The sequence below is a fragment of the Malaya genurostris genome, chromosome 3 (assembly GCF_030247185.1).
Source record: "Malaya genurostris strain Urasoe2022 chromosome 3, Malgen_1.1, whole genome shotgun sequence".
In the NCBI taxonomy this organism is placed as follows: Eukaryota; Metazoa; Arthropoda; class Insecta; order Diptera; family Culicidae; genus Malaya; species Malaya genurostris.
This window is the reverse complement of record NC_080572.1, coordinates 154,474,482-154,501,006: the sequence shown is the minus strand read 5'-3', so window position 1 is coordinate 154,501,006 and position 26,525 is coordinate 154,474,482. Positions and strand designations below refer to the sequence as shown.

The window sequence follows — 26,525 nt, the reverse complement described above, 5'->3', positions numbered from 1 at the left end:
AATGGTATAAATTTGTGATAGTAATTTATCAAACCTAAAAAGGATTTCAGCTCTGTTACTGTTACTGTTGCTCGTTGTATCGTTGAAATTTTATTCGGACATGGTGAAAGTCCTTTTTCACTAATAACATGTCCCAAATAGGGGAGCTGCGTCACAAAAAATTTGCATTTTTCCCAGTTCACCTTCAAGTTGGCTGAAGACAATCTCTCCAACACCAAAATCAGTTTTTTATTACAATCTTCCAGGTCTTTACCCGCTATTAGCACGTCATCTAGGTAGCAGTACACATGTTCAATTCCCTTCAGGACTTGGTCCATGACTTGCTGGAAAATTGAAGCACTCGAAGAAGCCCCTTGTGGTAACCTATTGTATGTAAACAAACCCCTTGAAGTATTTATCACCATGAACTTCCTGGATCTTTCCGAAAGAGATAGTTGCGTATATGCCCCTTCTAAATCAAGTGCACAAAACACCCTGCATCCGGCCTAACCTGCAAACAAATCTTGTGCAGTTGGCAAGGGATACGCATTAGGGATTAAGGGTTTATTTATTGATACTTTACAATCTATTACCAAGCGTATTTCGTTATTTTTTTCATTACTATCAAAACTGGTGAAGCCCATTCACTTATTTTTATAGGAGTGATAACATTTTCCTTTTGAAGTTTGTCTAAATATTCCGAAACCTTAACCCTTAACCAAAAGGGCACGTCGTAAGCCTTTCTAAAAATTGGAGCATCACTTTTCAAAACTAAGTCTGCTTCAAATCCCACAATGAGAGATGAAAAATCTTTCCTAAAAACATTTGCATATTTTTGCTTTATCTCTTCTATCATTCTATTATTTGTTGATAAGTTCATACTATTTATATTCCAAGAATTTGTGAAATACTGTCTCCAATCTTTGAAGAACACGTCCAGTCACGTTCGCCCAAACAATGGAATGAATTCGTGTTCACAATCCAATATTAAAAGCTTTAACATAGCATGCATGCCATTAACCCATATTGAAACATTTGCTTCACCCTCAATTTTCAGTTCATCACCATTCACAACAATTAATTTTTTGCTACTATGGAAAAGAGATTTAATAAAATTTGTAAAATATTGCCTCTTACTCATAACTGAGACGGACGACCCACAGTCGATCTCCATTTGAATTATTTTTCCTTCCATCGTCAAATTTATTAAACAAGGATTATTTATATTATTTACAGACGCCACTTGCATACATTCAACATTACCCATATCACGTTCGTCGTCCGAATCCTCTGCACGCATCTTGCTGAAAGCTTCACTCAATCCGCTACTTTTGCTAGGTCCAGGCTGCTCCCGATTGTCGACGAACTGTACCGTGTCACGTTTCAATTTAAAGCATTTTCGTTTTATATGCCCCTTCAAACCACAGAAATCACAAACATAATCCGAATAATCCGGTCTTTTCCTATATTGACGTTCGCGCCATTCAGCGGGATTTCTACCCTCTCTTTGAAAAGTTTTACTTTTAAACCTGGATTTCGCGGGGCCCCTATGCTCACCTTGTCGTTTCCCCTTAGTATCTTGTTGGGCTAAGTTGTAAGCTGCAATTAATTTGCCGAAATGATAACCTGTTTTGATTGGATGACTAACTGACGCTATCATTATCCTGGTTAGTATTTGTAACTAAGGTCCTAGCATTAGCACCCGCCATTTCCCACGTCGTAATGATTTTTTCGACTGCTTCTAATGTCAACGTTTCTTCATTCAAAAGTCTTTGTTGTAGAGCTCGATCTCGCACCCCCGTGATGATACGATCTCTAACAGTACCTTCCTTAAAATTTCCGAATTGGCAAAATTCGGCCTGCAATTTTATTGATAAAACGAAATCTTCAACCGATTCATCCGGCAATTGTACCCGGTTATTGAATTTAAAACGTTGAATCAGATCTGATTCCGTTTTATCAAATCTAGCTTTTAACTTTTGAATCATTTGATCATAGTCAACTGTCTCCAAATTACCATTTGGAAATAATAGTTTCAATTCTGTGTAAACTACCGGACCACTCAAAGTTATAAAGTGCGCCTTTTTTTTTCTCAATAGGTACGTTATTTACTATAAAGAAAAAACCTAACAGTTCTAAATGAACATCCCTTACGATAGGGTTCAATTGTCGTACTGACATTCACTTGAGTCATTCGAATTATATATATATATATATATATATATATATATATATATATATATATATATATATATATATATATATATATATATATATATATATATATATATATATATATATATATATATATATATATATATATATATATATATATATATATATATATATATATATATATATATATATATATATATATATATATATAGCAAATAACGAAAAAAAAAAACGGTTGGGCTCTTGGATTATTCAGAAAAAAACTGCCGTATAAATACAAGAAAACCGTCCAATAAGCAAAACCAAAAATGGGAAAAAATTTAGCGGCTTACCTTAATCTGCGACTTAACCTTGACCTCTCTCGAATGTTTCCTTAGTAATTAATTTTGTATTTTTTTCCAGCCAATTAAGCTTCCGAAGATGTGCCACCCTTTAGCGACCACTGATTTCCGTTTCAATAAAATTTAGCACCACTGCCTATATTAACGAAAGAAAAGAAAACTCTCTTAGAATTCTAGATATCAGACAATTGAAACAAAGAAACTGAAAGCACAATGTCAACCGACGCGCTTAGACAAAATGGTACCTTTCCAAAAAATTGATTTTTATATTTCATTTTTTTTATAGCATAAGAAAACTGTCAGTATCGTTTAACAGAAAAAACCTACTTTTTCCTATATGTAGCACCTACTTACGGTCATTAACCTTTTGTACCAGAACACTTCACCGCCGAATATATATGTGACGCCAATGTCAAACAATGGAATAATGGAACAAAAGAATGCAAAAGAAAATTATTTTCCGGCGAAAAACACCGCGTTAGTTCAGTTTTTTTTACTCGTCGCCACTTTATTATGTATAAGCTACCTTTAATTTAGCCTATGAACTGTTCAACTTACCAGTTAACAAAGTACCAGCTACTAGTAAAAGCTTTTCTCAGTAGTAACAGGCCAATGAACTCTGGGGCTAAAAGTCAGAGGACGATGAAGGTTTAAACTGGGATTTTTCTCTTTATAAAATTGTACAACCGAACTGCTTGAATACTCAGAATAGAATCACAGCTTCTAGCTGGTTATATTTTCATTATGCTTCAGAATGTGTTATGACACGTTACGTGTTATTAATCCTATTTACACTGTACAAAATTAACATAGTAAAAACCTGCTTTACATTACACTAACCTTATCCAATTTCACACATTTCTGAAGATTTTCCATGTTTAATCGTAGTTTACACTAAAAGAAAGTAGTAGTAATCACTTTGAAATTGATTTTCTTCTACCACTTGGCACATTGCCGTGAAACTGAATTACCGGTAGTGACACCAACCAATGAAAAATGGAACCAAGAAAAAGAGGGTTCTTCCGAAAATTTTCATATTGGCAGCAGTTGTTTGCAACGTTCTTTGCGTTTATTCCATAGTACAAGCAGGTATCAGCAATAAAAGTAAACTCGGAGTAGAAGAATATTGATTTCAAAGTGATTACTACCAGTGTTGGTGATTGCCGAAAATTTGACAGAAGCTGCTATATTGCTATCTATATTGTATACAACATTTTCAATCCGGCAGAAGATGCTATAAGAACTCGAGTCTCTCAATACATGAACCGCGAGAGAATTTTTCTACATTTCTTCGCTCCACTTCATACTCTGAGTATTTCACGGCCCATGAAAAAATATACAGTCTGATAATGATCGTTGCTGTGTGGAATTTCCCAAGAGAGGATCGCAAGTTAACAATTATCGTAGAAAATCGAATCGATGGTTCATCTTGATGTTTCTCATACTAGGTTGTAATATTTCAAAACCCTTGTGTGGAGCATTCACATACATTTTCATAGACACAACTTATACAAAGGTTATATGCACATAATTAGAATAAGCGGCAATAGTAAAATGATTCTACCGCAATTATCCACTGCCCATACAGAATCGGATCGCGAGACGAGAATAAGTGACCGTTTGTTGCTTCCGAGAGAATCCCCACAGCAGCGTGCTAACCTTTGATTCTCAGAAATGTCATCGAGAGAAATTCACTCTGGCACTGGTGTCTATTCTATGTTGAATGAGCCATGCCGGGTGTTTGTTGTTGCGATGTTTTCCATTTCTCTTTGATGGCACTGATTAAATCGTGTGATTCACTCTTGAACGTTCTTTGATACGATAAAAGCCATCCTTGATTACTACTACTTTTTTAGTGTAAACTACGATTAAATATGGACATCTTCAGAAATGTGTTAAATTGAGTAAGTTTAGGTTTATTCGGACCAACATTTTTTTTTAAACAGAAACCCGTGTAATGTTATTTTATAGAGAACTAGAATGTTTAGCGATCGAGTACTATTTATTTTGGATGTTTTATTTGATATTTCACAGCATTTGAAAAATGGCATTGAACCAAGTGTAATGTCCAATTCTAAATAAATAAATTCTAAATTATGATGCCCGTTTTTATAAAAAATCGTTAAAAAGGTTAAGTGATTGAAAATTGTTCTACCGATTTGACAGCTTTTGCTGGAAGTATCATCTAGAGAATAAAAAAGTACGGGTGTGTAATGTCAGAGACATAACTGAATGCCTTGAATACGAATAAAACTGACACGATTTGTTTACACTTTCGAATTCGAATTGATAATTGATGGATTGTGTGAATTGCGAAACTTTCCCCCTTTTCACTACTAAAATTTTCAACGAGTTTTGACGTCGATTATCTCATTTCGGATTTGCATATTTCATTGAAAGAAACTATCAAGATGCTGTACAGGATTCATTTCTGACTTTTAGAAGGACCAAATTGTGGAGTTCTCTACGATATTTAGCACAGTTCGGAACATTTATCTCGAACGATTTTCGCACAGCGAAAAGTGCACGAACCGAATCAAATTTTTTTGGGTTTTCACTAAACTGATGATTTCTACCTTCGAATTTCAAAGAAGTAATCTTAATAGTTCTTTAGATAACATTTAGAGCCATTAGAACGGCTGATTTTATATAATGTTGTCCACTTTTCGTTTCTTGTTTTCTTTCTCTCCAATGCAAAGCACCAGCAGCTGATGCAATCGTTCTTGCATGAATTGAAACTAGCTTTGCGTACAAACCGACACATACGCTCGCAGTGCCAAATGATGCGAAATTGGTTTAATGCGTTTTCTCGCCTTGACGACCGGAAGCAAATGAGAACTACGACCTGAGCGTTTGAGGTTTTTAATCACGCAGAAGGTCTGCTTTCATTGACGACTGCTCCACCTGACGACTGAAGTCTAAATGAGAGTTGCGACCTGAGCGTTTGAGGTTTTTAACCATGCAGAAGGCGCACTCTCCGAAGCTGCTGGTCCCACGACGTCTGCTTGCATCCAGCGCTCAAGAAGAAATGATCGAATTTCGACCACGGTTCCCCTTTTATACGCAGACAGTTGAATATATGTGCCTGACTATCTCAAAATCGTCGTCCTTGCGCGAAAAAGCCAAGCAAAAGTAAAGAGTTTTCCGCGTTGTTTTCAAAGTTTGAGAAAACCTAATATTTGAGTTGTTTGTGGTTATCTCACACTGTTCAAAATATTATCCTAAATTCCTGATCATATTTTTGATGAAATGGTGAAAGAATTATGTTGCTGCCTTTAAGACAAGTCGAGATATTCACGATTAAGTTCTGCCCATTCTTCCATAAGGCTAATTTTGAAAAGGCACCCCATAGTAAAGTAAGTCGTATTCACGACAAAACAAGCAGCGCCGTTTGATTGCAGCGTCATTGTGCCAATTGACATTCAAACGCAAAACTCAAAACAATTTAGCGCTTTCTATGTTTGAACCAAGATTGCGAAGCGAAAATATAGAGACAAAATTCCGCAAAGATAACGAAACTGTCATTCGCATCGATTCAACCCATTCGAGACCACAAACCAGAAAAATATTTTTTTAAATTGGCCGTTAAATGTCGATGTTTTTATAACCAGGACAATTATACAATGATACTTTGTGTTAATCGACGTATTTGTCTTGAAAACCTCTTGCTGCGCTTGAAACATTATCAATATTAACTATAGAAATAATCTACTATAAATATGTGATTCGTCTACTCTTTAAAGCTTTAAAACTATTTCTCTATTCGCTTTAACGCTTGATATAAAAATGCTGTAAACTTCAGAACAACAGACAACGAAGGGATAAAAACAACTGTCCAACTTCTGGCAGAGATGTCAAGTAAAATTTTCAAGTTTTCATACTATAAATTTTCCAATGAAAGTAATAAACTTCACAAGTATGATGAGAAAAAAAAAACAAACAAGAAGCCAAACGCAATTTAAAAAGTCTGTGTATTTGACGATTGTACATAAGGTTGAAAAAACCGGAAAATTCTTTGCAAAATACAAAGTCTGCTTACATATCATAACGACTAGACCTATTATAGTACGAAGGCAACGAGAAAAATCAACATTATCATTCTGTGGGCCATTTTGAATGCGAAAAAATAAAATTTATTCATTTAAATAAATTGATTGAAATTCTAATGAAAAGAAATCAATGTGTTTTGTTCTATTCTAAAAGAATATTCTTCGATCAGGTTGCCAGGTCATTTTTCCAAAAATCTGTATTCGGTATCTGTACCATATCGGTATCAGAATTTCGTCAACATAAGTTCACGGAAATGTCATCAAAGCTAAAGTGAGCTAAAGAAAAGGTCTGGTAGCAACCTTTTCTCCTGTCTATCCATGCCATCAATGAAAATCGGTATTTATCTGTACGATCCGTGAATTTTCGGTATTTTGGGAGTACATATTTGTATGGCGGTATAGAGATCAAATATCTGTATAAATACCGATAAATAAGTATACCTGGCAACGTTGATTCCTGTGCATTTTGATTGGCATATTGTCGTAAAACTGAAATGTAGAGGTGCTGCTTGTTTAGAGATAATTCTTTCAGCAAGAGCTGTCAAATCGGTAGGAAAATTTCTAATTACTCCACCTTTTCAACGATTTCTTATGAAAACGGTCAAATTCATTTGAAAAATCATAGTAGAAGTTGAAGAAAAAGTTTTTACTCTGAGGTGGTAATGTTGATCTTAGTTCATTGTGCGAAATCTACCGTTTAATATGAATAGAGCATTAAACTTGGTTTGATACCATTTTTCAAATGCCTGGAAATAACAAATAAAGTATCCAAAATAAATAGTACTCGATCGCTATACATTCTAGTACTTGAGAAATCAACATTACACTGGTTTCTGTTTAAAAAATTCTGATCCGAAAAAAATCTAACCTTCAGGAATCAGGAATCAGAACAAATTGGCTCAAATGGCACGTTCCCCTTGATATTTGGAGATTTGTGCCTTGCCATCAATTTGTTTTTAGCATCATTTTCCCGATATATAAGAGGGAAGGATTGAAAGGAAATGGTAAGGGTTGGACTAGGAGGATGGGAAAAATTGACGACACAAAAACACATAAAAGCAGAAGTAAATTCTGCACCCCTAAGGGATGCCGAACAATCTGCTGAGGATCACATTTAGTGGAAGCAGAAGTAAATTCTGAACCTCTACGAGGTCCCGAACAGTCCGCTGTTAATAAAACCTCCAACCCCCGAGAGGATTTGAAGATCTTACAAAAGCGACACCATTCTGCACTCCCGGAAGAATGCAGAACGATTCGCAGTATGTACGAGCAGAAGTAAATTCGGCACCCCCTAAAATATGCCAAACAATCTGCTAAACCCTATTTAAGGTAAATACAGAAGGGATTCATTCACTCCAGGAAGAACGATGAACCCTTCTGACTATAGCTCCTTACCACATTGGGTAAGAAACGAGAGAATATCCTTCAATTTTAGCTCCGCATACACAGATTCAACCATGTATGGAGAACCAAAAACCCGGATACGTAGCTGCGTCAATGCGGGACAGTTACATATCAGATGATATGAAGTACCATAATCGCATTCACACAAATCACACGAATAATACTCAGCACGTTGAATAGTAGCCATGTGATAATTGAGTTTGCAATGTCCAGTCAGAGCTCTGACCAGAATACTGCAATGATGCTTGGAGAAATGCAGTAGACACTTTGACATTTTCAGATTTAAATCTGGTAGAAATGCTTTTGTCTGAGCGCAAGTTTGCAAGCTGCGCCAGTAGCTGGCATGTTTGATACAGCCCAAGAACGAATCTTGTGCTTTATGCAACTAGTTGAAAGTGGTAAAGCTGGTTCAGGACCAACGAAATCATTCGTTGCACCAGCTCTAGCCAACTCATCAGCCCATTCATTTGCAGTAATACCAGAATGGCCGGGTACCCATAAGAAGTAAACAGCATTTGAAATGCTGAGGTCTTCAATTTGAGTTCGACATGCGATCACTAGATTCGACCGTGAGTCATTCGAACTGAGTGCTTTTAAGGCTGCCTGACTGTCGGAACAAAAATAAATTCGCTTACCACAGATCCTCTGCTGAAGTGCCGATTGTACTCCATACAGAATCGCGTAGATTTCTGCTTGAAACACAGTACAGTATCTACCAAGTGAATGAGACTGCTCCAGCCTCATTTCACGACAGTAGACACCAGCACCAGCACGACCATTCAACAGAGAACCGTCCGTATAACAAACTATGTGTTCATCAAGTTGTCGTTCCAGACAACCAGACAACCATTCCTCACGAAAAGGATAGCTCACATTGAATGTTTTGAAAGGAAAACTGCATGTGAGAGTTAGGTCACTAGGAGCGAGTAAATACTCATCCCACGTAACCATTTGAGACCACAAGCGAGTGTGGCTGGTAGCATAATCTAATGGGTTACTGTTCCAAAGCCCTGTAACCTTAAGACGATATGCACAAGATAATGCTTCTTGTTTTAGGAACACATGTAGTGGTTTAATGCACAGTAGCGCCTCTAGAGCAGCAGTAGGAGTTGTCGTGAATGCTCCTGTCATCGCCATTAGGACCATCCTTTGGAGATGATTTAGCTTTGACTGAACTGTCGCGACTTCTGCTTTCTGCCACCATACAAGACATCCATATGCTAAAATTGGTCTAACAATAGTTGTGTAGATCCAATGAATATATCTGGGTTTGAGTTCCCATGATTTTCCAAAAGCTCGTCTACATTGGCCGAAAGCCATGCAAGCTCTTTTAATTCTGAAGTCAATGTGAGCAGACCAATTCAGTTTTGAGTCAAGAATAACCCCGACGTATTTAACTTGTTCGACCACAGTGACCTCTGAACCAAAGAACTGCAACGGACGAGCTCCTGTGATTATCCTACGATGAGTGAAAAGCACCATTGATGTTTTGCCCGGATTTACAGATAATCCAACCTGACAACACCATTGTTCAACAGATCGCAGGGCTTGCTGCATTAAATCAAAGAGAGTGTTAATGCTTATACCGGTCATCAATATATGATAATCGTCGGCAAAACCATAAGTCGGAAATCCAAGGTTATTAACTTTCCTTAACAAACCATCAGCGACTAGGTTCCATAAAAGTGGGGATAGTACACCACCTTGAGGACACCCACAGACACTTAGCTTTCTAATCTCTGCTTGCCGAAGCGATGAACAAAGAAGTCGATTGCTAAGCATTGCGTGTATCCAATTTGTGATACTTGAAGGTATGCCATGACCACGGGCTGCTTCCAGAATTGAATTGAAAGACACGTTATCAAAGGCACCTTCAATATCTAGGAAAACTCCCAAGCAAGATTGCTTTTGTGAGAAAGCTTTTTCAATGTTGTACACAACATCATGTAACAGGGTTGTAGTGGACTTTCCACGCTGGTAAGCATGTTGCATTCCATGTAGCGGATGCAGGCCCAAACTAACATTTCTGATATAGTGATCGACTATGCGTTCCACTGTTTTAAGAAGAAATGAGCTTAGACTGATAGGCCTGAAACTCTTCGCTTCCTCATAAGTGTCGCGACCGCCTTTGGGAATAAATTTGACAATTATTTCCTGCCAGGCTCTTGGAATATATCCTGTCGCAAGACTAAAAGTAAGTATTTTCTTCAAAACATGTTTGAAATGTTCATACCCTTTCTGCAGTAACACTGGGAAAACTCCATCCTTTCCAGGAGACTTGTACGGAGCAAAACTCTCAACTGCCCATTTGACCGATTCAATCGTCACAACGCTTCGAGCAAGGGCCCAAGAATCGTAACTACCTGAAAAAGTCTCGGGAAGAGCTGTCGGTGATGGATCCATACATCCTGGAAAGTGAGTGTTAAAAAGATAGTGAAGTACATCACCTTCATCAGACAAGTGTTCACCATCTGAAGTTCTTAAGGAACTGACATTAAAGTCCTTAGACTTCGAAAGTAACTTATTTAATCTGCTAGCCTCGTTGAGACTAGAGACATTTGTGCAGAGGCTTTTCCAACCACTTCGCTCAGACGATCGAAGAGCATTTTTGTAAGCCCTTCGAGCCAACACGAATGCCTCCGACCCATTTCTGCGACGGTGGTTCCAAGCTCTTCTGCATAGTTTCCTTAGTCTAGCAAGTTCAGCATTCCACCAAGGAGTTCCTCTAGTAGCTCGCACAATCCGAAGTGGACAAGCCTCTTCATATGCTGCAACTATGAGTGAGTTTGTCTCGTCGACAACATTTTCCAAATCAATTGGGGTTTCAATTGTTGGTTGGTACCCGTAAAATCTAGTCGCCAAGACCTCTTCATAGAGGGCCCAGTTTGTAGATTTGGGATTACGATATGCGATAATATCAAATTTAACGTTTGAATGATCAAAGAATATGTACTTATGATCAGACAACGGAGGTTCGAGCTCATCGGAGACGAGCCAATTCACCAACTCATGCGCAATTCTATCAGAGCAGAGAGTTACGTCCAAAACCTCCTCTCTGCCAGATCTCGCAAAAGTTGGACGGTTTCCTGCATTGACTATGTGCAGGTTTGTACTGCTCACAAATTCCATCATATCAGAGCCTCTCGAATTTATATCTGTGCTGCCCCAAATGATATGGTGAGCATTTATGTCACTGCCGATTACAAGCGGTAAATCACTTTTGCAGCAGTATGATACAACCTTTTTGAAGTCATCGCTTGGCGAAGGTTGGTTATGCGGCAAATATGCCGAACAATGGACATATTTCCTGTCTATGCCATCAGTAGTCATACCAACTGTGACAGCACAAATATCCCGAGTTGTGAGCTCCGATATGAGAGAGACATCGAGAGCACTATTTGCAAGTATGCATGCTCGAGGCATTTCACGTGGATTAGTCATTCCGGTCTTGTTAAAGGCAACAAAGACTGGGTTTAACAATTTTCCAACGTAGAAGTTTCCCTTTTGGAAATATGGTTCTTGAACCAAAGCTAAAGAAGCTTTACCTTCTTGCAGAAGTCTGGATAGATTCATAGTTGCTGTACGTTTATGCTGGAGATTGATTTGTGCTACTCTAACCATTATCAATTAACGAACACTCCACCTCCAGCACTTACCGTACAACAACTACAAGAAACCAAATATATTGGCTTATAATCGCCTATAGCGAACCATGTAAGGATTTTTTTAAATGTTTTAATCATTTAAATCCCACGAGTTGCGAAGAAAGAAGTCGTCCACTGTGCCAGAGCTTCGCTTAACACAGTAAGGGAAAATCCCAAGATATTCCGTTCACGACTGCATTGTTTAACCTCCTGCAGCCATTCAGCCATCGGCACGGAAATACACCTTGACTTAGGAGTTCCTATTTTTGTGGCCTTTTACGACATGGAACAGGAAACCAGTGGATCAATTCTTGGTAAAAAATAATTCCGCCGGATGCCACACGGCTTACCTGTTTGGTGGACTTATACCACCGGTACAGGTGGACCGTAGCGTTATTCTTAGCCAGTTGGGAAACCGCTACCGACACTACACGGCTATCTAGGCTGCTCAGAGAGGGAAATTGACATTGATGGTCAACTTCCATGGATGGCCGAGCAGCCGAGTAATTCTGTTTAAAAAATTCTGATCCGAAAAAATCTAACCTTACCCAATTTCACACATTTCTGAAGATTTTCCATGCTTAATCGTAGTTTACACTAAAAAAAAGTAGTAGTAATCACTTTGAAATCGATTTTCTTCTACTCCGAGTGTGAAATGCATAAATGTGTACCATCATTCCTGTATTACCAACTGTCGAAACTCCCTTTCAGAAGGACCAAATTGTAGAATTCTCTACGATATTTAGCACAGTTCGAAACAATTATTTCGAACGATTTTCGCACAGCGAAAAGTGCACGAAGCAAATCAAATTATTTTGGATTTTCACTAAACTGATGATTTCTACCTTCGATTTGCAAAGAAGTAATCTCAATAGACATTTAAAGCCATTAGAACGGCTGATTTTATATAATGTTGTCCACTTTTTGTTTCTTGTTTTCTTTCTCTTCAATGCAAATCATCAGCAGCTGTTGCAATCGTTCTTGCTTGAATTGAAACTAGCTTTCCGTACAAACCGACACATCCGCTCGCAGTGCCATATGATGCCAAACTGGTTTAATGAATCTTCTCGCCTTGACGACCGGAAGGCAAATGAGAACTACTACCTTAGTGTTTGAGGTTTTCAACCACGCAGAAGGTGCGCTCTCCGAAGCTGCTGGTTGATTAAATCATTCCCACGACGTCTGCTTCCATCCAACGCACAAGAAGAAATGACCGATTTTCGCATGCATTTTTGCATAAATATCTGTTTATTAATCTTATTTTTGTGGATTACATCAACATTTTACAGTACAAGTGTTTTGACCCTTTGGCCTTTCATCTTTGTTGTTCATACGATTCGTTATTAATATTAGGTGTTTTAGTTACTCTTGTTTTACATACTAATGTTTAATCATAATATTTATTTTAATTATTTATAAAATGTCTACCTACTTATAACTATCCCTAACCTAATACGTACAAATTTTGAATTATTTGAATTTCAGAGATTGAGCACCTCTCTTCAAATTTCGTGCAGTATTGTTCGAATTTTTGTTCTAGTATATCCAGTGAGGCCATCTCATGTACTTCACTAGTCCTTGTCCAAGGGGGTAGATTTAGAATCATCTTTAAGATCTTACTTTGAATGCGTTGAAGCCTAAGTTTGTGTGTTCTTGCACAACCCCGCCAAACAGGGACTGCGTATTCAATTGCGAGGTAGATGATTTGCTTATAGACAGCCATCTGGTTCTTCAGGCACAGTTTAGATGTTCTACAAATCAGCGGATACAGAGACCTAATGAGTATGCTGCATTTTTGAACGATTTTGTCAACATGTGACCTGAATATCAGATGTCTGTCAAAGGTGAGTCCTAGATAGATAACTTCATCGGACCACTGAATGACCTCATCACCGAATCGTATTCTGCATTCGTCTGATGGAACAAGTTTTGGAGATCTTGAATGTGGAAACAAGATGACCTGAGTTTTTGCTGCATTGATCACAATTTTCCAGCTTGTAAAATATTCCGTTAAAGCGTCCAGACCTGTCTGTAGTTTATTTTTCAGAGCATTAATGACACGACCTTTGTAAAGAATGGCAGTATCATCAGCAAAACACCTGGAAGAGGTGGGATGTCTGATGTGAAAATGTTGTATAGAATGGGACCTAGAATACTTCCCTGGGGTACACCAGCAGGAATAGTAAATCTTTCTGAAAGTGCATTATTCAGAGAAACCTGGAATGCTCTATCTGCAAGATAATTTTTGATAATTTTAATAAGATACATGGGAAAATTATACCGATGCAGTTTGAACACCAGTCCATCGTGCCACACATTATCGAATGCCTTTTCAATATCCAATATTGCCATGGCAGTCGTTTTGGACACTGATTTGTTTTGCTGGATGACGTTGTTAACCCTTGTGAGCTGGTGGATGGTGGATCTTCCTTTCCGGAACCCAAACTGTTCTTCCAGAATAATATCCCTTTCATCTGCAAAAGCAAGAATTCGCCTTTGTATTGACTTTTCAAACAGCTTGGATAGGGCAGAGAGTAAGCTGATGGGCCGATAGCTCTTGGAAAAGGAAGGATCTTTCCCCGGTTTCAAAACTGGGATAACTTTAGCTAACTTCCACATTGAAGGGAAGTAACCAAGTTCCCAGCACCTGTTAAAAAGTTTAGCTAAGAAGACAAATGAGCGAATACTCAAATGTTTCAGCTCAATGTTGAATGTGTTGTCGAAACCGGGGGCCTTCATATTTTTGGATTTTTTCACAAAAGCCATCAGCTCATTCGCAGTGACTCTACTTACCTCAGGAACCAAGCTGTCTGATTGGTCAACCTCAGCTACGCTATCAGCAACGGCTCTTTCATATGGACTAACAATGTTGAGTCCTAAATTGTTAGAACACACAAACTGCTGGCCTAGCGCATTTGCCTTCTCTACTGGTGTGATTAAAGGTATTCCTTCAGCTGCGTCCTGGGGTGACATCAGAGGAGGAATAGGCTTCGGTTTTTTCTTAAGCACCTTCGTTAAGGACCAGAAGGGCTTTGAATGTGGGAGAATTTCTCGAAGCTTTTGCTGGAAGTTCCTGTTGCGAAGCTCAGATATCCTTTCCTGGATTATCCTAGTTAAGTTGTTATAAGTAGTCTTCCTATCTAGGATGCCAGTTCGTTGATACTGCCTCCGGTAGATATTCCGAAGTCGGATGAGTTTCTTGGTGACACTGTCGATTTGAAGAGAGGAACTCGGCATATGTTGTACTGGAACCGTCCTATCACGAGCGACTGTGATTGAATGCTGGAAGGAAGATAGGGCCGCATTGATTTCCATCGGGGAATCAAGTGGCAAATCGATATTAATAAGTTGGTCGGCGATTTGTTGAAATTGGACCCAATCGGTGCGATAATAGTTCCTCCGTGGTTGAATAGGCACTGTTTCTGGTGAAGATCCCAACGTCAATATTACTGGAAAGTGGTCAGAAGAGAGCTCGTAGAAGACAACCGGAGAGCTGTCTATGGCGATGTTGCTGATGAATATATCCAAAATGGAATGAACTCCCGATCTGGAAAGTCGCGTTGGTTGATCCGGAGCGAAGATGTTGTGTTGTCCAGCTTCGTAATCTTCGGCAAGTACGAATCCGTTTCGATTCTGTCTTCTGTTTCCCCACAGCTCATGCCGTGCGTTCAGGTCCCCAGCAATGATGAATTTGTTCTGTCGTCGAGTGAGCATAGCCAGATCTCGCTTCAATGATGCACACGTACCATCTCGAAGATTGGTTTGTTTGGGGCAGTACGCTGATGGGTCCCATCGTCGTTGTAATCTCAATTCCGATGGCTTCTATGAGTTGCAATTTAAAGGCTGACAGAAGCCTGTGCTGAATGGATCGTTTAATGGCAATGGCAACTCCCCCTCCTCTGGTAGTTGCCCTGTCGAGCCTGTGAATCCTGTAATTGGAAATGAAAATAGAAATTTCAGGTTTAAGATGAGTTTCAGTTAAAATAGCAATATCGGCATTCTTCTCTTGAAGAAAGTCGGACAATTCAGCAGTTTTGCTCCTGAGTGAGCAAGCATTCCAATTTACTATAACCAATTCATTATATTGCATATTCGATGATGAATTTGCCTAAGGCGTTGATTTGATCTAACCGCGTTCTGCAGTTTCGTAGTTTTGTTGTCATTGTTTCAAAAATGACGATCAGTTGTTCAGCAGAGAATAAATCACCAGAGTCATCCTTTGCTTGTGGTTGATTATTGCCCCATCCAGGAGGGATTTTTGAGGAAGATTCTTTTTGTGATCCAGCGGCTGAATCTTTTGGATTGCTGCGAGGAAGTGGCGGCAAATTCGGAATATCCCTCTTCGGTGGGAGCCGTGGGAAATTTACTTCATCCTTCTGTGGAACATTCTTGCGCGTTGATTGTTTACGGGACGCCTGTTGTCGAATTTTTGTGAACTCAGCACGTTTGGGACACGATTTGCTAGTAGATGGATGGTCGCCATCACAGTTCACACATTTTACAGCGATGTCATCTAGTAGGCAATCGTTGGTATTGTGTGGTTCGGCACATTTCCCGCACCGACTTTTCATGTGGCAATTCCTCGCTCCATGGCCGTAGTTCAAACAGTTCGTGCACTGTGTGACATCCCGATGTACCGGTTTATACTTTTGCCATTCGATGATTATGTGAAATAGCGATTTAATCGTTTTCAGTTGACTCATGGTGATGGAGCCCTTCTCCAGATGAATCAGGTACAGTTGATCTCTAAACTTTTTGTCCGTATTATGTCGCTTCATTTTAAATACCATCAAAGGCTTTAGTCCAGCCTCTGACAGTGCCTGCTTTAGTTCGGCTTCCATCTTGTCGGGTAGTCCTCGAAGTACAACCTTCATAGGTTTGTTTACGGCAATATCGTGTGTGAAGTATTCCGCTTTTGTCTGCTTCAGATAGCATTCCACTCCTTTGTAGTGGTTCAAAGCCGGAACAGTTATTTTGTAGCCTTCAGTACATAAACGGATTGTTGCCTGTAGTCCTTTGCTGATAAGTGTGTTGAAATCCGAACGTAGAGTTGGTGGGAAGCCCTTCAGGTATAAAGGCGACATTTTTTCCTTCTTCTGCAGTTCCTCTTCGACATCTACTGGCAGATCAGCATATTGGTTTTTACTCAGCAAACGGTCGTTTACCTGTACATCACTTGGCTTCAGACGCTTAGCATCCTTTGGATCCTTCTCGGATCTATGGCGGTTTTTACCCATAGCTTGGGTAGGTAGACAACTGCGAATAAAAAATAAAACAAAATCGAAATTAGTCGTAGTAGATTATTCGTCTATCCACATCGAGTGTTAAATGACGAATGACCGATTTTCGACCACGGTTCCCCTTTTATAACGTTCAGTTGAAGATATGTGCCTGACTACCTCAAAATCGTCGTCTTTGCGCGAAAAACCCAAGCAAAAGTAAAGAATTTTCAGAAAACTAATTTTTTTAGTTTTTTGTGGTTATCTCACACGCTTCAAAATATTATTCTAAATTTCTGATCATATTTTTGATGAAATAGTGAAAAAATTATGTTGCTACCATTAATACAAGTCGAGATATTCACGATTAAGTTCTACCCATTCTTCCATATGGCTAATTTTGAAAAGGCGCCCAATAGTAAAGTAAGTCGTATTCACGACAAAATATTTACAATTAGTTAATTCACTTTTCCATTACATCATACAAACTTACAATTTCGGTTTTCTAATCGCGAAAATACTTCTTCTGTCCCTATACTTCTTTCATTCTCTTAAGCAACATCACCATCATCGCCCACGAGGAAACTACTCCAATCGATGACCAACATGCGGGCCACCAGCCGGGTCTCTGTGACCTGGGGGTGTTTCTCGCGGACCCATTGAAACGTATAATCGTCATCTGGAAGACACTAGTGTTATATTTAATCCACCGACCATTGCCAGCTGCAGGCTGAATCTTCCAGAACCGACCATTGCGACCGGAATACGCTACTACCCTAATGATAATATCCTAGTTTTAAGTTAGTCGTTAATTAAAATTAGAAAATGCCTTCTGCATCTTGCATGTTACTATTGAATAACAAAAAAAACTTTTTCTGCGCGTCCTATCGAAACTGCTTTCTACAAACTATATACAAATTTTCAATAATTCAAATAACTTTTTCAGATAATCTTACAGGTAAGTAAACGGGTAAGTATAAAGTTAAATATATTGGTAAGTATTTCACTCTATAATCAGCAACTCTAACTACTTCTATTTTCAGCAACTTTTAAACACGACTGGTCACTTCAACGTTCGATTGGAAAAGAAATTATTTTCGCAAAACGTGGTTTTGCAGTGACGTTTTCCCATCTGTTGTCAATTAACATTTCACGCGTTTTTTTTAAACGGCCAAAAACCAAGTGAGCTAATTCGAGAAAATCGATATTGAATTGTTATCAATCCAATTCAATTCACTATGTCAAAACACATGATAATTGAAATTAAACAATATATGATGCTCTTTCATAATCTACATATATATATATATATATATATATATATATATATATATATATATATATATATATATATATATATATATATATATATATATATATATATATATATATATATATATATATATATATATATATATATATATATATATATATATCCTAAGCATTGAAAGAGTCACTGTTATAAAGGATCTTGGTGTATTATTAGACCACAAGCTAAAATTTTCAGAACACGTAGCACTGACCACTGCTAAGGCCTTTTCAATGCTTGGTTTCATTCGTCGAAATACTCAGGCTTTCGAAGATGTATACTGTCTAAGAACATTGTACTGTTCCATTGTTCGCAGCATTTTGGAATATGCTGCTCCAGTCTGGGCACCGTACCACAGCGTACATACCCGCTTGTGAGGAATTCTGGCAACCGTCAGAAGGCTGGCTGCATTCCGGCAGCTGTCAACATTGTCCAGGCAAAATACGTCATTACCTCGCCGCACGTGTCTTGTTTATTTTTCTCTTCCTTCTAGTTTTTTTTTTTATTCGACTTCATTTGATATTCGTCAATCCCACATGTCCATACAAAAAACGAATCTTGAGACTAGGTAAATGAGATTGAAATATGTTTGGTAGTGAGAAAGCAATGTTATTGACAATAACATTTTAAATAATTTGTATATATGAAGGGCAATAACTGATTGTCTTTCATATGTACTTTTTATTGAAAAAATAAAACCAAGACGCTAAAAATTTAGAACCGATTCAAAACGGTTCTGCCAATCTTGTATGGCAAGAATCCGACAGAAACAGAACCGATAATAACCGCTAGGCGAAATTCTCTGCCGGAAACGGTTGTTGCATTGTTGCCAGACCTTAGCCGGAATTCTGGCAGAACTCCGGCAAAAATGGCTGGCTGACATAGCCAGTCGTCTGGGGGTCCGCCGCGTACAAGTGGGTATTAGCAGAATCGAAAGCGTGCAAAAAAGTTTCATACGTTACGCTCTACGTCTGCTGCCTTGGTCCGATCCCGTTCACTTCCCCTCCTATGAAGATAGCTGTCGACTTAATTATCTTCCAACATTAGAGAGCAGAAGGAAAACCTTGCAACGTCTTCTAATCTTCGACATTGTTGGTAATAATATCGACTGTGCTGAATTACTAGGAAAACTAAAATTTCGTGCCCCGTTGAGACGGACCCGTCGTATGGAACTGTTTCAGCTGCCTAATCATCGCACACAATATGGACAAAACAACCCTCTTAATGTATGTTACCGATTGTTTAATGAAGTGATGTTATGACAAATTTGATTTTAATGTGTCAAAAAATGTGTTTAAATTAAGAATTAGCATTTAAGTGTCTGTGCGATGTAAATTTTCGAAGACCAAATGAATAAATAAAAATGATGAAATTTGTATCTAATAAAAAATACTATGAAACGTTTTTGAAAGAGCTCACTCCGAAAAAGGTGGGTGGGTAATGTCAGAGACATAACTGGATGTCGTGAATACGAAAAAACTGATACGCTCCCATCACTTTTCCGAATATCAGTTAGTTGATTGATTGTATGAATTGTGCAAGCTTTCCTCTTTTTCACTAATAGAGTTCGATGCACCTACATTAAAATACAGATTAGTTACATTAAACAGCTACTATTCTACAACTATATATTCCAAACTTGAAACAATTCTTTTATAATTTGCTAATATAGCAGGCTAGGTACGACAAATTTGTAGTTTATTTTTATTGATGCTACAAAGTTCGAAGATATCTGATTCTTCTCGAAATTTCAGTACGAGACAATTGCAATGGGCTGGTCTGAAATGTATCGACGATCTTCGGTATGCAAGAGTTATTCTAATAATAATAATGATAGTAATAATAATAATAATAATAATAATAATAATAATAATAATAATAAAAACAATTATAATAATCATAATAATAATAATAAAAGAGATTAACCTGTTTATATGGCAACCCTGTTTCGCATGGCATATTTTTACACGGCCCCATACTAGTATAAAAATGTGTTCAACATTCGCTTTCGCATTGCCGTTCGTAATTGAATGTGTTAGTGACGGTACAAATCTGATTTTCTACCTGTTTACGGTGCCATCGTTCTGACGGTGTCTCGTACGTACAGAGTAGCTGCTTTAACTCAAATGACGCTATTTCTCACATCACATTTCAATTTATACTGGTAGCGGTGTACGGACCTCCCCTTCACAGAACGGGAAACTGTGAGACGATATAAAAGAGAGAGTTAGTAGAGTGGCAGTCAGTAATACTGAACTGGCTGTCTAACGGTTAACAGCTTCTTGTGGAATTTTCACGCGGAAACACGCACACAGGAGGAACAATTAAGGGCAAGGCAAAGTCCCGCTCGAACCGTGCTGGTCTGCAGTTCCCAGTTGGCAAAATCCATCGTCTGCTCCGGAAGGGAAACTACGCAGAGCGTGTCGGTGCCGGTGCACCGGTCTATCTGGCGACAGTGATGGAGTACTTGGCTGCCGAAGTGTTGGAATTGGCTGGTAATGCTGCCCGCGACAACAAGAAAACGAAAATCATCCCTCGCCATCTGCAGCTGTCCATCCGTAACGACGAGGAGTTGAAAACCCCGTCCTTTTCAGGACGACCACATAACTGTGATAAAGAAATATTTAGGATTGCTTTAAATTTAGCCAGTTCTGATACGCCTAGAAAGTAGAATGCGCAAATCAAGTGAAAACATTTGTTCTAATAATTTGTATAAAGTATACTAGTATAAAGATGTTTCTAAATCAAAATTTTCTGTTTCGTATTGCGAGATAGCGTTACTGTCCTGTCGTAATTGAATGTGTTATATATCATGATCAAAAAGCGCCCCATACTAAAGAATTCACGACAAAAAAAAATACATATTGATCTGTACGTGGCAACTCTTTCGCACGGCATATTTGTGTACTAGTATAAAGATGTATTCAACATCATCACTTCCTCTTTCGCATTGCCGTTCGTAATTGAATGTGTTAGTGACGGTGCAAATTAATTTAACTTCTCGTGTGTTCCTTGTTTCGGCAACAGTTGCTCGGAAAATGGTAGGAAAGCGATAAAATTCAACTAATTCTTTATGATTATTTTTAGCACTTAAAAGTGCTATTTGAATTTGCTGGAATTTTCGGCTGCCTTTCAGAATTCCTTTCCTGTACGCAGAACGGGAAACAGTGAGACGACAGGTCCACGATGTTGCTCTCGTGTGTCTTGTTTCGGGAACAGATGCTCAGCAAATGGTAGGAAAAATGAAGCACTCAACTTTTATATGGATGCTCTTGTATAGATGCAGACATCTCGCGTTCTGATTGGCTGGTGCTGTCATGGGTTAAATCAAACAGGTTTTTCAATAGTATACTATTGAAAAACTTCAATGTTGTTGCAATACACGTTCAAGTTGAAAATTTTCGATTCTATTGGTAGTTAGATTATATAAATCCTTCTACAGATCACTGAGCTATGAGCTTCCAAAATACGAGAAAGGCAAACGCGCCATATGAATTATCCTCTTTGACACTCGTTTGTACCAAACATTTAAGAAAAGTTTAATTTTGAACTATTTAAGATTATGTCACACAACTGAAAATTTTATCATATAATTGTGATCATATTTCCGATGGCATGTTGCAAGAATTATGTTGATTCATTAGATACAACAGAAGATATTCACGATCAAAAATTTATCACTCTCTCATAGGGTAAATTTTGAAAAGGCGCCCCATAGTAAAGTAAGTCGTATTCACGACAAAAACGAGGACGAAGACAAATTTTAAAAACTCTCGATCACTTTGAGGCGGATTTGGATGTTTTTTACGAAGAAGAGTCAGAAGATCTTAATACATTGTAACTTTACTCAATATGTTCAATATTTTCTTGTATAAATGTATGCAACGTTTTCCTATGAAAGATATCGGCACGAGTTTTTACTAACAGCATTTGCATCCTCCTTCTCGAAAATTTGTTTAAAGAAAGAATTGTGTGTTTGCGACATTGTTTTCATCTCATTCTCCGGAACAATGAATACATAGAAGCATAGGATCGTAATTTTTCTTCAATGTATATTGAAACTCATTTCCTGATAAAAAAACAAAAACAATCAATAAACTTCAATAACTGGTTATTGTAGAACGAAACTTACCGTTTTCTTTTAATAAATAGGTAGCAGTTTCACTATTTACACTTCCCAACATTCAAAATAAACAAAATATTCCTGTTATTATTGATATTATAATAATTAAAACGGCTAATAAAGAGGTTCAAACCTTGCGGAGGGCCTAAAGAAAACAACGAATAAACCAAAACAAAACTTGACATTTTTGAGTAAACGTCTAAAGTAAACGGGCCAAAAAGGCTGCATGCTTTAAGTAAAGGGCGAAAAACACATTTTGTACAAATACTCTTCAAATTGATAAATTTATTGTAAAACTATTATATACTAGCTGACCCGTCGAACTTCGTATCGCCCGGAATGTTTTGTTCGAATTTATGTTTTCGGACAGTAGAATTGTCAAACGACTAAGTGCTTCACGTATGTCTCCATTGTTTTTCTGATTACCTAACCTACAATCAACGGAATGCGACACACACACGCTTTAGCTCAAAAATGATTATCATCTCATCCTTTGTATCAAAGCACTGAACAGAGATCTCTCTCGTACCACGTTTTCTCTTCCAGGTATGATTCTTGCTTTCGGTAATCGATGAAAAAGCTCACTAACCAGAGTTTTGTATTGACAAACTTAACAATATGTTGAAAAGTTTATTTTCTAGAGTTCTTCATTTGGTAGAGTAGGATATATTTACAATTTGTATTTAGCCAAAGTAACCAAAATTACAGAGTATTCTGAACAGTTCGTTTTTAGGGAACTACTCATACTTGAATTCACCAACAATGTTGAAACTAGGTTCGAAACTAGCTTCAAACAAACAGTTTGACAGCAGTTAGGGAGGAAACTGGATTAAATTTAGAATCAAACGAAAACGAAATAAATGACTGACGGAATGTATACTGTACTAGAAATAGGCTAGAGAAAAAGTTCTGATATCGTTCACCAGTTGATGGATTGTGTGTAATGTAGTCAGATGAATAATATTGGTCATTGTGAGTGTAAGTTTAACAAACCTGAAAATTTTTGAATTAATCAATTGAAAGATTATGCTGTAGAAGCGCTAAGGTCAAACTAAGAGATTTTCCTTGGATTTAGCTGATTAGATCAATGTTCAAGAGGATTACCATCAGTTCGTGCTGGCATCTCATCAGACACAGTCGACAATTGCTTACGGTCGAGACGATAGAAACAAAGACAATACAGTGTAGTGAACAATAGAGTGTACGAAATGGGCAAATACGATTTAACAAAGCCTGAAACTTGGCCTACAAGGCCAAATTCAATTTGTATTGATTTCAAGCGCTGCAAAGTTAGGCCAGCAGCAACCGAAATTGAAATCTTGCTTAAGGAACGAATGCATCTAAACGTTACTGATGTAAGTGAGATTCAATTCAACAAGGCGTCTAACTGTGTGTACATTATGTTCAAACGTGAAAAAGATGCAATTGCATTTGCTTCGGTTAATAACGGGGTGCACAGTATTGATCATGACAATGTTAAATATAAAATCCCTGTGTACATAGTGGACAATGCCATAGAAGTACGCGTGCATGACCTTCCCCCGCAGACCAGCGAGGGGTATGTTCGGGAATGTATGTCGCAGTACGGTGAAGTTCTTTCCATCGAAAGGGAAGTATGGCAGAATTTTTTTCCGGGTATCCGGAATGGCGTGCGAGTAGTACGTATGCAACTACGTAAAGCAATTCCATCTTACATCATTTGTGATCAAGACGGGATACATCCGTGTAAAACGCTGATTACGTATGAAAATCAACTGGTTACATGTCAGTTTTGTGAACAACCTGCACACTACGGCAAACCTTGCACTGAAACTGCAAAAAGGACATCTGTAAACAAAAATAAGGACAACCGCCCAACAACGGAAACTAGTGAGCGCAGTACTCCTGTTGTACCATCAAACCCACCAACAACTGCAATTAATGCACAACAAGGCGTGTCTACAGCAACTAACAACCAACCCAAGAATGCGAATTACAAGGAAAACGAAGAAAAAACGGAAACCAACAACGATACCACCGATGCGGCAATGGAGGACGAGACGAGTCACGAACAAAGTGCCCCTCACTCATCGCAAGATAAAAATGGAAGCTCCTCTCCCCCTAGAAAAAAGGTGACAACGAGATCCAACGGTAAAAAAATTATTTTATCTAATAAAAACATGGCTCATTCGGCCACGTAAAGCTTGTACGCAAATTGGCCTGAATAAAAAAAAATTTATAAAAAAAAAGAGAATTACCATAATGGACTGAGACTGTCATTTTCTATGCATTATTCTGTGAAGAATGTTCAGATTTGTAAGATCAATATCAAATTTAAATTTAAGCGTCTTCTCACCAAGCAACTAAGAGTTCCACAGTACCTGAAAAATATCCACTTTAACAATCAAACGCTCGGGTTGGGATTTTCATCGATTTTTTTTTTCAAAAAATTGTAACTACTGAATAAATTGACCGATCTTGATGCATTTGATGTCAGAAAAACCGGGTATTCTTTAATTTCATTCTGCCTTAATCGGTGTTGATATGGTCCAAAAACACCGGTGTTATTCCAGATCGCCTTGGGGTAAGTCGGTTTTGCCATTTGGGGTATTCTATCTAAAAAACTTGTAACTTAATTCTGAAGACGCCGATCAAATTTCGGTGTCCTTCTGAAGTCACTGAAGTTTCACTTCCTTGCCTTTTTTATCTACTCGGCTCGGGTCGAATTACCCGGGAGAATTGCGAACTCACTTCCCTATCGTTTTCCGAATTAACCAAAGATAGTGAAAGGGATAAAAACTTTCGAGATGTATGAAATATTCATATAACATGCACAATAAGAATGGTAGATTTATTGGAACTTTTCAGGTTATAAATGTAATTTTAATGAATATAGGAAAGGAATAAAGTAGCGTCCGCTTACGGTTTTCCTGGCGTCGTTGTCGATCTCGAAATCCTAACGTAGCGTCGGTCTCGAAATCCAATGGTCGTGCCTCGACGATCGATTCCACTTCGAACAGGTAGATTTAAATCACTCTTCAGCGACAGGGACAATGGTAACATCTACCGTCTCGGTTTTCAGCACAACCGGTCGGTATGGGAGCCACACACACACCCAAGAGATCACTAGGTGGATTCTGTTCACAGTTAACTGGTCACTATTCATCTGCGGTGGATGTCGGGGAACTTTCCTTTTGTTTGTTCCGCCCGGTTTATCACTCACGATGGCTACCACACTATGATCGATACTATAGTCACTGTAATAAGCGGTATTAAGGTATCACACTTTATATTGCTAGACTTTTGTTACCAGAAAAGAGAGCGAACCATCATTCGCTGGTGATTATATACTCCGCGGCGTCCCGACAGAAAAGTCGGAAAGGCCGGGTGACATCTCATCTTCGGTTGGTAGCGGATAATGCCCGTAGGTAGGAAAATTATGGTATCAGGGGGTATTCAAGCAAATTCAAATTTAAACTTTTGACGAATTTAATAGGGTGACCATTTCAATTGGAAGTGATTTAAATCATTGTAATTCTTTTGTATTTAAATATTAAGGGAGTATCTGATACCATTTCAGGATTGGAACTTGAAGTTTAGACTTAATATACAACGCATTTAAGAAGATTAATTGAAAATGGGGTTATGAATAAAATAGTAATAATAATGATGATAAAAATACTAATAATAATAATGGTGATGATAATAATAATAATTTTAAAGATATATTTTTTGTTTAATTCAAGAACTGCAGAAGCTATTATTTACAAAGTATTATTTTTATTAAATATTAATCAAATTGTGCATGTAGTAATCAGATTAAGTAAAACAGGAGGTTACAATCCTCGCCATAATATTCCTGATGTGGGCCTACTTCCTTTGCAGTAACAGTTTACTTTGGAACAATGATTTTTCCCTGTACGGGAGCTCTTTTCTTCCGAAATACGTGTTTCTGCAAAGGTGAGACTCACCACATCTTCTTTGGACATGGGCCTACTTCCCTTGGAGTACCAAGATAATTTGGAACAATGATTTTTCCTCAAGGGAGCTCTTTTCTTCCAAATTTAGTGATTATCCAACGGTGAGACTCACCACATCTAATATCGACATGGGCCTACTTCCCTTGGAGTACCAAGATAATTTGGAACAATGATTTTTCCGCAAGGGAGCTCTTTTCTTCCAAATTAAGTGATTCTCCAACGGTGAGACTCACCATGTACAAACCATTTATGTGATTTATCATATTATGTGTATAGAGCAGGTTCATAACCTCAGATTCCGTCAGATAAATTAGATTTACAAG

The 26,525-nt window shown here is 38.1% G+C and overlaps 1 long non-coding RNA gene across 1 annotated transcript; it reads right to left on the bottom strand.

The window, feature by feature from the left end:
• Nucleotides 1-21,945: 21,945 nt before the first annotated feature.
• Nucleotides 21,946-22,427, bottom strand: LOC131438576 (uncharacterized). Its single transcript, XR_009230956.1, has 2 exons — nt 22,253-22,427; nt 21,946-22,189 (listed from the first exon to the last, which is right to left on the bottom strand). It is a non-coding gene; the product is annotated as an uncharacterized LOC131438576 (long non-coding RNA).
• Between the last annotated feature and the right edge of the window lie 4,098 nt (nt 22,428-26,525).